The 14414-nt window shown below is 45.8% G+C and overlaps 1 protein-coding gene across 1 annotated transcript in view; it reads left to right on the top strand.

Moving 5' to 3' along the window:
* Positions 1-202: 202 nt before the first annotated feature.
* The window catches only part of SLCO2B1 (solute carrier organic anion transporter family member 2B1), a 102865-nt gene continuing 88653 nt past the window's right edge, over positions 203-14414 (top strand). The window contains exon 1 of the mRNA XM_032786513.1: positions 203-296. The gene's annotated coding sequence lies outside the window, so the exon portion shown is untranslated. The remainder of the gene's footprint in view (positions 297-14414) is intronic.

Below are 14414 nucleotides of genomic sequence, written 5' to 3'. Positions count from 1 at the left end.
AATTCAAACAAACAACAGCCTTTGAAATTTTTGGCTCCAAAAATGTGTAAATAAAAGGCTTAAAACCAACAAAAATGGCAGAAAATCCAAGTGCAAACACAGATTGCAAAACTGGAAGTTAGAAAAAGATCTTTGGCAATTTCAAATCAGAAGCATAGGCTAAGTCCCTCCCTCCAACACACAAACACTCCACCCCAAACTGAAAAGTAAAGTATTCTATGGCTAGAAAACACATTGGCTGAAGATTGTGTTTGCTACAGCAGCACTGAGACTATGAAAAGAGGTGTCTAGAAATTGTGAGTATCCTGAGTGCTTTGTATAAGGAAGAAGGTTACTGAGCTGCTTGTTGCGTAACTTGTTTTGATTTTTCCTCCAAATTCAGAGCTCGGGACAGCTTATGTGTCTATAAATCCATAGCTGCCTGAGCTGCTTTCCACAGTGCGTTACTTTTATGCAACTTCTTAGATAGTGCAGGACTTGGATTTCTTAGCAGCTCAAAAAGAGGGAGAGGGCACAAATGTTCTGTACTGTCTGTTCCACGAGCAGTTTGCGCTTGTTTATTTCTTGGATTCTCTTGTTCTAACAAAACAACCATACTTTTACAGTGCAGCCTTAGGCATAACCCATGTGGAGTGAAATCATCTAGTGAAATAGAATGGAAGTTCCGCAGTGTTGTTCAAGAAAGTCACTTCACTGTAGGAGATTTCACTAACCCAGACTCACTTTTCACTGCATTTATTTTAGGGCAGGGTGGATTTCTAGGGAGACATAAACCATTTCCTATGTCTGAGTACATTTATCCCCTTAGGCTGAAGTTGGTGACATGGAAATAGTGCTCTGTATTGCAAGGAGAGGGACTCGGATTGGATCTCTGAGGAGAGACTCAACTAGTCAATTAAGGAGCATATTGCTGCTTCATCTCCTTGGCCAGATGACAAAGACTGTGACAAAGAGCTGATAGGTGTTAAAGTGACAGAAAAATCAAGCGTTAACCTAGCAGTGCTGCAGCTCTACACAGACTGTATGAGGACAATATCCCCTGCAGTCCAAGTGGCTGCTTTGCAGGTGTACATACTGAACATCATGCTATGTTGCAGCACTTTGATTTATTACGTGAACAGCCTGGGGCGGAATTATTAGCTTTGGAGAGTGGAGTCTTCAATTCACAGAACAAGCACAGGGCAGTAGTTTCAGTGCAGATTCCCCTGCATTGTCCCAGAAATCTTTCTCAGCCTTCACTTTGTTGGCTCAACTCTAGGGGGAAGAGAACGCTTTGATCTCCGCAACTCGTCCAGTCCTTGGTCATCGAACCATAGGAATTGCCATGCTGGTTCAGACCAGAGCTCCAGCTGTGTACTCCAGCTCCCTGTCTCTGACAGTTGGCGGCATGTGATGCTTCAAAGGGAAAATAAGAGCTTCACGATAGCCAGATGTGGGATACTCTGCTTCCCATGGAGGTTTCCCCCCCAATCCTTAATAAATAGAGATAATTTAAACTCAGAAATGTGATGTTTTATCTCCTGTCCCATTCTCCTTTGTTACCATTAACTGTTAGAACTTTAGATATTCTTGTTCTCCATATAAATGTTTCAGTTGAAATGTCCTTTCAGGGCCAGATAGACAATGATGCCAGTTGTGATGGTGGTTTTTATGAGGGGGATGTCTGTCCCATAGACCCATCCAACTCTTTTCACAAAGGACACTGAACAGCCATCAGTTGGTAATGACTTTCAGTCACTGCTAAACTTGGCTGCATTTGCTCTGTTGAGCTTTAGATGAAAGGCTCTGCACTACAGCACTACAAGAAAACAATTTACAGTTGCCACTGTTCCATTTTCACCTAGCATTATCAAGGGAGAGGAACGGTGACCCTCGTGTTTTGGGACTGGGAGATGAAGGTTTAATCCCCTATCTTCTGCAGACAGCCTGTGTGACTTAGGCTCAGATCCACAACGGGACTTAGGCACCTGGGTCCCAGTTTTAGGCATCACTGCAACCTACAAAATAGCCTTTTAGATGTCACCTAATCCTGTAGGTGCCTCAACTGTTTATAAATGATTAAAGAGTCTTTGGAGGAGAGGGACTGGAACTCCTGCCTTTTAAGTGAATGCCCTAATTACCAGGCCACATTGTCTCACTCTGGTCAATGACGCTAAGTGTTTATCCACAGTGAAACAGCTTCAGCAGGAGAGATTGAGGGACACTCCCCATCAGAATATCCCATATTTAGATCATGCCGAGAAGTGTGAGAGATCCTGTTCAAATTCTCTCTCCCTCAGGCAGAGTGGGGAATTGAATCTGGGGCCTGGTCTACACTACATGTTTAAATCGATTTAAAGAGCGTTAAATCGATTTAATGCTGTACCCGTCCACACTACAATCCCTTATATCGAATTAAAGGGCTCTTTAAATCGATTTCTGTACTCCTCCCCGACGAGAGGAGTAGCGCTAAATTCGATATTAACTATCGGATTATGGTTAGTGTGGATGGAAATCGATGTTATGGCCTCGGGCGGTATCCACGTGCACCAACTGACCGCACTGGACAATCTGAACTCGGATGCAGTGTGGCAGGTAACAGGAAAAGCCCCGCGAACTTTTGAATTACATTCTGTTTGCCCAGCATGGAGCTCTTGATCAGCACGGGTGGCGATGCAGTCTCAAATCCCAAAAGAGCTCCAGAATGGACCGTACGGGAGATACTGGATCTGATCGCTATATGGGGAGACAATCTGTTCTATCAGAGCTCCATTACAGACACGAAATGCCAAGTGTTTGAAAAAAAATCTCCAGGTACACAGCGCTGCGTGACAAGCAACGGGAAGCCAGAGACTCAAATGGATGCTCATGGATGGAGGGGGTATGAGGACTCCAGCTATCCCACAGTCCACAGCAGTCTCTGAAAGTATTTGCATTCTTGGTGAGCTCCCAATGTCTGTAGTTCAAACACAGTGTGTGGCTTGGTTCAGGGAATAGCTCCTCAGTATTCTTCCCCCCTCCACACGTGAAAGAAAGGAAAGAATCATTTCTTTGACTTCTTTTCATGTCACCTATGTGTTCTGAATCGCTGCTGGTAGCGCGATGCTGCAGCAGTGAAGAGCAGTATCGCTCTCTCCCTCTCCCCCTCCCTGGTGGTTAGACGGTGCAGTAGGACTAGTAAACCGTCCTCATGAATATCTAACATGTTGAATGGGTAACATTCTTGGTTACTCCAAGTTAGATAGGACAGAACGGCTAAATAACTAGCTTCATATAGCAAATGGGGGCTTCAGCCCCCCCCTTTTCCTGTGTAAGAAAGACTTCTGTACTGCCTTGGACTGTCATGCAGCAGCGATCTGCTGGCTCCTCTCACCCACACTGCTTAATGTCCCTGCCTGGACTATCCATTCCGCCGGTGAGGCTGCTCTCCCCCTTCATTTATGTCACTAAATCGTGTTTCCTTATTCCTGCATTCTTTATTACTTATGACACATGGGAGGACACTGCCACGGTAGCCAGGAAGGTTGGGGAAGAAGGGAAGCAACGGGTGGGGCATGTTGCAGGGACCCCTGTGAATACTGACACGGAGCAGCTGTGCTCTCTGATACACTGGTCTCTAATACACTTGCCTTATTCTAGGCAGATGACTTCTATTTTTAGAAACCTAAGGGAGGGATTGACTCAGGGAGTTAATCCCAATTTTGCTTTTGCGTTGCGCTCTGCCGATTTTCAGCGGGGCACTCATGATATGCAGCGACATACAGAGGGGGAGAATAACCGCATTCATTGCCAGTTTACTCTGGCGTAGATGTACAGAACACTGTAACATCTCTGCTATCATGCCAAAAGCAAGTGAATTTGCTGCTGTGTAGCGCTGGAGTATCACTCATCTGTCCGCGGCATCCAGTAAATACGGTGCCGAAAAAAATCCGCTGATATGGGCTTCCTATGGTTGGCCGTGCTATGGCATACTGGCCAGGGATCAGGGAAAACGGCGCAAAGGATTGTCAGCATTGATGTTTTCCAGAGGAAGAGATTGACTGATGATTTACGAACCACCGCGACAATATGATTCAACCCAGAATTTCCAAAGGGGCGGGGGAGACTGCAGGAACTATTGGGATAAGCTAACGGAAGAGCTACCACATGCACGCTTTCAGAAAATCGACGTTAGCCTCAGACCATGGACACACAACGCCGAATTACTGTGCCTAGTGTGGCCGCGTGAAATCGAATTTATAATATCAGTTTTATAAAACCGATTTTAGCTAATTCGATATTATCCCGTAGTGTAGATGTGGCCTGACATTCCACATCCCAGGTGAGCTCTCTAACCACGGAGTTAAATGTTATAAGGTGGGTGATGGCACCACCTCCTCATCTGGCAAGTTTGCGTGGATTTAGGTGCCTGCCTCACTCCTTCTCACAAGAAATAACTTAGGCACCTAAGCCATGTCACTTCAGTGGAGGGGTTCCTGGTTGTAGATAGCAAGCAGAGATTGGTGCCTCCCTACAGCCTGGATTTAAGTGTCTCTCTCTCTTTGAAAGAGGTGGGGATCAGGACATCCTCCTCTCCTTGGCATCTCCCATTGGATAGGTCAGGCAGCTCCATGCCTGGCATGCTGGCTTTTGTGGATTGTATAGTTAAGCACTTATCTCTCCCCGTCCATTGTAAAGGGGGCCTAAGTGCCTAACTCAGTGGTTGATGTTCTTAGTCCTGTGATTTTCTAGGTACCTAAAAGTTAGGTGCTGTGACGCTGAGCATTGCAATGCACAAATCTCTTTCTGGATCTGAGCTGTTGCTTTTCTGTGCCTCCGATTCTTGCATCTGTAAAATTGCCTACTGCACATGGGAGCTGAGAGACTCAGTGAGTAAATGTTTGAGCCCCTAAGACAGAAGATGCAGTAGCCATAAAAAGTATTAACAGAGAACTTTCTTCCGGCAGTTCCTAGCTTGTCAGGATTGTTGTCGATATACAACTACTGTATAGTGAGCAGAAAATCATAACCAGTCACTTCTATTTGTAACCTCTCCCAAACATGATAATACCCATTCAGGGTCAGTCTACAAGGGAGATCATCTGAGTGACAGCCTGTACTTTCCTTTAGATTGTGAATGAAGGAAAGAACTTAAAATTTTTATAAAGCTAGGTTTTGCTTCTCTCACTTTCCTAATATGTAGGCAGGTAGGTGTATGCACAACTGCCCTCAGCTGGATGGAAGCAGAATTGCTAAAAGGTTTTGTACTTTTGTTGCCATCTAGTGACAGCAAACTAGAGAGGGTATAAAGCCTAATATTACTTCAGCTTAAGAAGATTCTCCTTTAGCCTAAGTGGGAGTAGAGGTTTGGTTTTGGGAACTAAAAATCCTAGGTTCTGCCCACAATGCATCTGCATCCAAAAATCCAAACTGACCTGGGTGGTGGGTCTGAAACAAGGGCACAAACTGTTCATTGACTTACACCTTGTGCAACCCCATTGACTTCCTTCAGCCCAGGAACACAGACAGGTCAGATATTAATTAAAACCTGATTCTTGCCGCCTTCTTTAGCAGAGTTCTGGAGCAGGGCTATAGTGAGGCACAGCAGGGCATCTTTGGATGGTAAACATAGTAAGGCTGGCAGAGGATGTTCGCAGAGACCTAACACAATAATTATTCAGAATTAAAGCCAAGAGGGAGGGATGCAAATAGTTACTGCAGCTAATTGCTCATATTTGGGGGCCTGGGTCCAAATGCTGTCTTAAGGTTGCTACTGAAATAATTTGTCTGGTAGCTGTCATTGGGTATGGCTGCCCTATAACACAGTATGAAGGAGCTGACACTCCCTTCCTCAGTTTCTATCTGTGATGTTGGTCTTCTCAGCTTTCCAGGAGATATGGTTTTCCAGGAGATATGTGTTGGAGATATGGCTCAGCCCTTATAACCAAGTGATAAACGTAACTCTTTCCAAGGTAGCAAAAGTCCCACAAAAAAAGTCCCAGACAAAATAGTCCTTTGTTCTTCAGGGCTTTTCTTCAGTCTGCCCTCTGGGCCCTGTTCCTAGTCCCTTCTGTACTGCTTTTGAGAGTAATTGATCTAGTACAGAGCACTTGTTCCCCAGGTGGGTTCCCCCTGGAATACCCAGCCTCCTGCAGACCCTGGCTCGAGGCCTTCCACATGAGCCCTCCCACTCCTTGTGGATCCTCCCAGGCTGATCTCTCTCAGTCTTTTTAATAAGACACGGGGGACCATTAAACTGTCACGTGATCTTCTGTAGTCCCGTCTTCTTAGGCTGGGAAGCAGCTAATTAAATATGGCACAGTGTGGGTGGCCCCTTCTCCCTTTAAAAGGGCCAATCACCCTATGACAGGAGCCTTAGCCTAGAATACAGTCTGTCATCTGTCAGCATTGCAAATGCTAATACAGCAGAGAATTTGGACTTGAGGGAAAGCCTATACTTGAGAGAAACCTAGGAAGGAAATAGGCAGTTTGTCTGGTTTCTGCGTGGGGCTGACTTCAGCTGGTACTAGTTATGCAATATGACCCTTACAAAAACAAAACAGAAAACAGACAATCACTAAATCATCAGCAGTCATCAAAGTGGATTGAACCTCAGAACAAACATCAGCTAGTAAAAAACCACTAGTCCTGATTACATCCTGAAGCTGCAAGGCATGCTGCTTCTGGACTTTGACAAAATACTGAATCTACATATCTTTGTTAGAGCTGACCTTTAGACACCGCTTTGAAAATTTTGTAAAGTAAACATAGTCATAAAGACAGGAGTATCAGAGGGGTAGCCATGTTAGTCTGGATCCACAACAACAGTGAGGAGTCTGGTGGCACCTTAAAGACTAAGATTTATTTGGGCGTAAGCTTTCATGGGTAAAAAACCCATTTCTTCAAATGCATGAAGACAGGAGTGTTAAATCTGCTGCAGAATAATTCAAACCATGGGGAAGCTTGGTCTTGGGAAATTACTCAAACAGGTTGTTATTGCACAGGGTTTCTCAAACGGGGTCGCCGCTTGTGTGGGGAAAGCCCCTGGTGGGCCGGGCCGGTGCGTTTACCAGCCCCGTCCGCAGGTCCAGCCGATCACAGTTCCCACTGGCCATGGATCACTGCTCCAGACTAATGGGAGCTGCTGGAAGTGGCACGGGCCAAGGAACTTACTGGCTGCCTCTTTCAGCAGCTCCCATTGGCCCGGAGCAGTGATCCGCAGCCAGTGGGAGCCACGATTGGCCAGACCTGTGGATGGGGCAGGTAAACACACTGGCCTGGCCCTCCCAGGGCCACCCGGGGGGGGGCAAGTGGGACAATTTTCCCCAGACCCTGCAGGGGCCCCCACGAGAGTTTTTCAGTCCTTCACTTGCTACAGGGCCCCCGGAAAACTCTCGCGGGGCCGGGGACCCTGGATCTTCTTCCAGTCCAGGTCTTCGGCGGTGGGTCCCGGAGAGAAAGGACCCCCCCACTGCTGAATTACCACCAAAGTGGGGGCCCCCTGCCACCGAAGACCCCAGGCCCTCTGAATCCTCTGGGTGGCCCTGGGCCCTCCAGAGGCTTTCCCTACACAAGCAGGGCCCCCTCTTTGAGAAATCCTGTTACTGCATAATCCCCATTTTCTCTATGTAACACGCTGAGATTTCAAATGTCAGCAAAAAAGATTTCTCTTCTGCCCTGTGAGTACCCTCCTCATTTCCTTCTCTGCTACTTTTGATTGTTTCTCTTTGGGCATGATGGGTGTATTCAACTCCGTGAGCTTTTGGGAACTGAGTTTGTATGAAAGGCACAAAACAAAACTGTAGTATGTTGAGCTGCCTATATATGTATGTGTATCACTGCCCGCTGCTGGATGGAATCAGAAAAGCTCAACTGTGATTCATAGTCCTATACTACTACAAACTATAGGTGATTCTCCTTAAGCCCACGTAAGAGGAGCATTAGCAACAGGAGTTTTATTCCCTGGAGTCTCCAAGAAGTTGTGAGTGGCTGAGGTGTGTACTGACAACCACAAATTACCTTGAATGTGATCTGTCAGTGCAATTTACTGTGCCTATGTTGCTCAAATCAGTATTGCCTGAGGTGCCCAGTATTTAGGACATTACTGTATACTGCATTCTTCTGAGGCAACAGCAAAAGTCTGAATGCTGTTCTCTATATTAGTTACCAGTTACAAAACTAGCCCCTCCTTCTTTCCTTAACCTGTTTCCTCCAAGATGAGCTTTAGGCATTGACTAAGTGGCCATGTGGGATACCATGTTGCAAGGAGAGTTCCATGGCTCCTGTATGAATTCTGTTGCAGAACCAGGCAACGGGCCAGAATACCGTCATGGGTCAGAAGCCTGTATTCTGAACGCTGTTTGGGGCAGGGGCTGTCTCTTTGAGTTTGTCTACGTGGTGCTTTAGTCTGCACCAGCCTGTTGTGCTCTAACTAGCCAGTGTGGCCCCTACTGGTGTACACTCACAGTTCCCAAGTGCCTCTTAATGTAATACTGTTTGAAAGCAGGGTTCACATGGGACCATAAGTGTGCAACACATTAGTGCACGTTAGAATTTACATACCTCTCATGCAGATTAATATGCCATGTAGAGAGTTAGATCGATATTATATGTTCTCAAAATATGTGCATAAAGACCATCTGTGCAGGAGACAGAGCTTTCTTGGAGGCTTGTCCCAGACTGTGAAATGAACAACTTATGTTATTAAGGCCCATTACAAATCTCACCACCTTCTGCTCCAAGTTCGAGGCACAGCTTTTGACCTGCCTTCTCTTGTACAAGCATATAGCATCATGTACATAGAATCATAGAAGATTAGGGTTGTAATCCATGTTGACTGTTCCTGATCACCTTCCTCTTCTCCACGTGATTCAGAATGGATTCCTTGAGGACCTGCTCCCTGATTTTGCTGGGGACTGAAGTGAGGCTGTAGTTCCCTGGGTTCTCTTTCTTCCCTTTAAGTACGGGCACTATATTTGCCTTTTTCCAATCATCACAAATTTTCAAAGATAATGGCCAATGGCTCTGCAATCACATCAGCTAACTCCCTCAGAACCCTTGGATGCATTAGATCTGGACCCAGGGACTTGTGCACGTCCAGCTTTTCTAAATAGTTCTTAACCTGTTCTTTCACCACTGAGGGCTGCTTACCTCCTCCCCATACTGTGTTGCCCAGTGCAGCAGTCTGGGAGCTGACCTTGTCTGTGATGACGGAGGCAAAAAAAGCATTGAGTACTTCAGATTTTTCCACATCATCTGTCACCATGTTGCCTCCCCCATTCAGTAAGGGGCCACACTTTCCCTGACTTGTAGCTAACATACCTGTGGAAACCCTTCTTGTTACCCTTCACATACCTTGCTAGCTGCAACTCCAATTCTGCCTTCGCCTTCCTGATCACACCCCTCCATGCTCTAGCAATATTTGTATACTCCTCCCTAGTCATCTGTCCAAATTTCCACTTCTTGTAAGCTTTCTTTTTGAGTTTAAGCTTATCAAAGATTTAATGTTAAGCCAAACTGGTTGCCTGCCATATTTGCTATTCTTTCTGCACATTGGGATCGTTTGTTCCTGTGCCCTCAATAATGCTTCTTTAAAACACAGTCAACTCTCCTGGACTCCTTTCCCCCTCATATTAGCCTCCCAGGGGATCCTTCCATCAGTTCCCTAAGGGAGTCTAAGTCTGCTTTTCTGAAGTCCAGGGTCCATATTTTGCTACTCTCCTTTCTTCCTTTTGTCAGGATCCTGAACTCAACCATCTCATGGTCACTGCTGCCTAGGTTGCTACCCACTTCTACTTCTCCTACCAATTCTTCCCTGTTTGAAAGCAGCAGATCAAGAGGAACAGGCCCCCTAGTTGTTTCCTCCAGCACTTGTACTAGGAAGTTGTCCCCAACACTATCCAAAAACTTCCTGGCTTGTCTGTGCATTGCATAACAACAAACAACATAATAAAACTCAACACTCCATTGCACACACAGTTCTTCACATGGGAAGAGGATGAAAACAATCCACATGTCACCTTGCTTAACACACTACTAGACAGTGCTCACATCCTACAACAATGAACATAGTATAGGAACCTATATAGAATGCAATTTAACAGGTACAGTCCCTAGCACAATGGAGTCCTGGCCTCTAGGCACAACCAGAGTGCACATAATAAATAATAACAGGAGGAGACCAGGTAGCCTGAAGATAAGGACCTTGCCCTAAAGAGTGGGATTTAAGGACAGATAGAGATGCTGAGGGGAGGGGATGGAAAACTGGATCAAGAGCAACCCAGGAAACATCAAGAAAACAGGAACTGACTTTGTTATTGTTATTTATTCATTGCATCCATCTTACAAACACAGAGTTGCTCCGTGTCCTGAAGAGTGCACATGCTAATGCCTGGCACGGCACTATATGCCACAGCTACAGACCACCAGGTGGGAAAGCAGGAAGGTGAGCAGAGGAGGATTACGAACATAAAGTCACTTCAGCTCCTTTCATTTTGTGCACACATCTTTTCCAAACACATTCCACGTGATGTACAGAAGCCCTTCACTAGCCAGCACCCCCTACACCAGCCACTATACTCCCTTAGGAACCAACCCAGATACTCAGGCCTGCAATCGCTCCACACCTCCTTCTGACAATCAACCTCCCAGTGCAGAGGCATTACCTAAGGACCAGATCTAACTTTATTGGTGCTTAATTTCCTCAGTCTTCTTTCCTCTGTCTAGTATACAATCCACTCTCTCCCCTGTTCACTTCTCATTCCCAGTACTACCAGTCTCTGACGCCTCGATCCGAAATGTGGCTTATTAAGCCCTGATCTACACTACAGAGTTAGGTCGATGCAAGGCAGCTTATGTCAACCAAACTATGGAAGTGTCTACTCTAAAATTTAGCTCTCACCAACCAGGGCTGACTCCAGACACCAGTGGACAAAGCACATTCCTGAGGCGGCACATGCTAACGGGCGGCATTCCGTCCATTCTTGGAGTGGCACAGTCTGGCAGCTTTTTTTTTTTTTTTTTGCTTGTGGTGGTAAAAATGGTAAAGCCGACCCTGCCACCAACATAACTCGCCTGCTGCACCTACTTAATAACTCCACCTTCATGAGAGGCATAGAGTCAATGTTGATGTAGTTGGGTCGAAGCAGGGTCAGTGGAGACACTGCGTTGCTTACATCCACTGTTGCTGGCTTTCAGAAGCCATCCCATAATGACCCACACAAACAGTTCAATTGGTGCAAGTGCTTCTGGTGAGGATGCTCACCACAGTCGTCAAGAGCAAAGCGTAGCCAAGCATAGGCGATGTAATTACTGCATGCCCTAAGTTAATATTGTGTCTATAAACTATTGATTTATACATAAATATATAACTATCTAACACAGTGATACTCAGCCAGTGGTTTTTGCCACATATGACTCTCCCTACATACCTTTATCTTTTGGGGGTTAAGAGCCACATTGTGTGGTGCCTTAACATGCACACCTACATAAACTCACCGTAAAGGAATAATTACCAGCTAACCTTCTGCTAGAATTAGATGTAAGGAAAAATTTGGCAGGGCAGGCAGAACTGATAGGCAGAGCGGGCAGCAGGTGAGAGGGTACCATGGGAAGATTTGTGTGTATTTTCAATGTATAATCATCTTAACCAGAACCAAATCATTTTAAATTGATGTTTCTGGTGCATTCATATCACTTCAGGTTAAATCTCATTAGCTGACCTAGTGTAGGTTTCATTAGCTAACCTTGTGTAGGCAAATCTCTGACAGAGCCCCGAACCCTAGGGTTGCGGCAGCAGCCGGGAGCCCCTGGGGGTGGCTCCAGCTATTTAAAGGCCCTGGGGTTCCACTGCACTATTAGTGTCTGGGAACTCCTAGCCCCTTAAATCACCATCGGAGCCCTGGGCCACCACCAGGCCTCCGGCAAAGGGGCTCCAGTGGCAATTTAAAGGGCCTGGAGCTACCCACAGCAGCCAGAGCCCCAGGCCCTTTAAATTGCTGCCCAAGCCCCACTGCCAGAGCCCTTTAAATTGCCGCCTGGGCCATCTCCGCCACCCAGGGGCTCTGGCAGCGGGGCTCTGGTGGCAATTTAAAGGGCCTGGGGCTCCGGCCGCTGTCAGGAGCCCCAGGCCCTTTAAATCACTGGCCTGGGGAAGCTGATCCAGTCCGGCATGGCATACTGGTTCTTGCTGGTATGCCAGACCAGACCGGCTTACTTTCACCTCTGCCTAGGAGTCAAACTTTACATTAGTAAGATTTTGTAATTTAACAATAACTATAGCAGGCTGGCCTTGTTTGAGATCTTAGTTCAAATTCTAGGCTCAGTACCTTGCCCCCGCCCCCACCTCAAAAGGTGTGGAGCTCTGCTCCCAAGCAACGCATGCATGATAACTTCAAGGATCTGCATTGATGGACTTGGGCGGGAACCACATCCAGCTCTCCCAGGCTAGAGGAAGGGGTTACTGAGGCTCAGGGCCTCTGAGAATACAGAAATAAAAAGGAGAAAACAGCATCTGGGAGAAGTCCTCATCCCTAAAGTTACTGGGGAGATTCTCAGCTGGCATCCAATGGAAGTCTTACAATTTACAGCAGCTGAAGGTCTGCCCCAGTGCCTATAAAATCCCCAAAGAAAGGCCCATGTGCATAATATGCTGACTCCCCCTCAATGTTGTTGGGTGCGGGAGGGTGGGCCAATCTTCATCACCTTAACTAGTGGCTGGACCATTCCCACAGTTTCCCATGGTTTGGCTCAGTTAGATGAAGCTTACAAAATGAGTACTTATTTCGGTGCTTTATATCTATTAGTCTTAGATGCCAAATAAATGTGACCTTTGTCCAAACCTCCTGCAATATAAATATTAGTTCATGAAGCTTTGACTGAGCTTGTGTACACTGAAATCTGGTTGCCCTTGCATCCAGTTGAGCTATGTTAATGCCTGTCAGAAATGTGGAAAGTCCCTGCAAGTTTTATGGGAGCAGCACTTTTTCTTTGAGAGCTTAAGGATTTACTTTCAAGCATATAATAAGTAAACAGCTTCCTGCTTCACTAGGAGAAATTTTAAAGAGTTTTGTACTAGGATCAATGACACTATTTAAAATTATTGATCTGCCATCTTTGCCTGCTGCCCTTGAAATACTGTCCAGTTTTTCACTGATTTTCTCTCGGTAGCAAATGAGTAGGGAAATGAACTAGTGGTTGCTCTTTTTTGGGGTAACGGGTAGAGAGTAGAAGGAAGAGAATGCATATTTGAAAGCTACAAGATTACAGCACAATGCTGGAAATATCTGCTAGAATAAGATAACAGCTCTCTGGACGAGTGATGTGTATAAAGATTAAAGCTGAAATCTACCAATACAAGCCAAGAAAAGCTCATGCAGTTGTTAATCATCTCTGGAATAATCATAATAATTTGCATTGATATAGCCCCTATCATTCCAAAGTGCTTTGCAGTCTTAATGTGATATGTTAGCTGTGCACATAGGGTAGGGTGACCAGACAGCAAGTGTGAAAAATTGGGATGGGGGTGGGAGGTAATAGGAGCCTATGTAAGAAAAAGACCCCAAAATCGGGACTGTCCCTATAAAATCGGGACCTCTGGTCACCCTAACATAGGGCTCACTTAACCCATTGCAGAGATCAGCCACCTTGAGTGGACCCTAGGAGCTGGATAACAGCAAAAATTTACACTACACAACAATTTAGGACAGGAAGAGAAGGCTAAAGCCATGTCTACACTAGAGATCTTACAGCAGTGCAGCTGTACCAATGCAGCTGCACCACTGTAAGATCTCTTGTGTAGCCACTTTATGCCAGTGTCACCCGTCAACATAATTAATCCAAACAAAGTGCCTCTATAGTCCAGAGCTGACTCTAGAATGCAGGCTTTTAGTGAAACAATAAACAACTCGCTTTGTTTTAAAAGTGTCCCAGTGTTTCTTACAATGAAAGAATATGGAATAATTGGCCCAATCCCCACCTAGCTCTTATATAATGCTTTAATCTGTAGATCTCAAAGCATTTTACAAAGAGGCTCAGTACCATTACCTTCAATTTACAGTGGGGAAACTGAGACACAGAGCACTGCCATGACTTTCCCAAGCTCACCCAGCAGGCCTGTGGTAGACCCAGGAAGAGAACCTAGAGCATGCATCTGATGAAATGGGTCTTCACCCGTGAAAGCTCATGCTCCAATACATCTGTTAGTCTATAAGGTGCCACAGGACTCTTTGCTGCTTTTATAGAGCTCCTAGTCTAGTGCTATATCCATTGGGCTACAGTGGAAATGAATTAGGCCTTACTTCTGTTGGTTTTCAAATTAAGTTAAAGAAAACCACTCCAGTAGTTTACATTTCCCCCTTAGTGGCAAGTGGGTGCATGAATGGAGTTACAGTAGAGCCTTGTGGGAAGGGGAACACATTGCTGGGCAGAAGCGGGTCAGGATCACAGTCCTGGGAATG

The sequence above is a fragment of the Chelonoidis abingdonii genome, chromosome 1, assembly GCF_003597395.2.
Source record: "Chelonoidis abingdonii isolate Lonesome George chromosome 1, CheloAbing_2.0, whole genome shotgun sequence".
In the NCBI taxonomy this organism is placed as follows: Eukaryota; Metazoa; Chordata; order Testudines; family Testudinidae; genus Chelonoidis; species Chelonoidis abingdonii.
The sequence above is the reverse complement of the archived record's forward strand: the minus strand, read 5'-3'. Positions and strand labels throughout refer to the sequence as shown.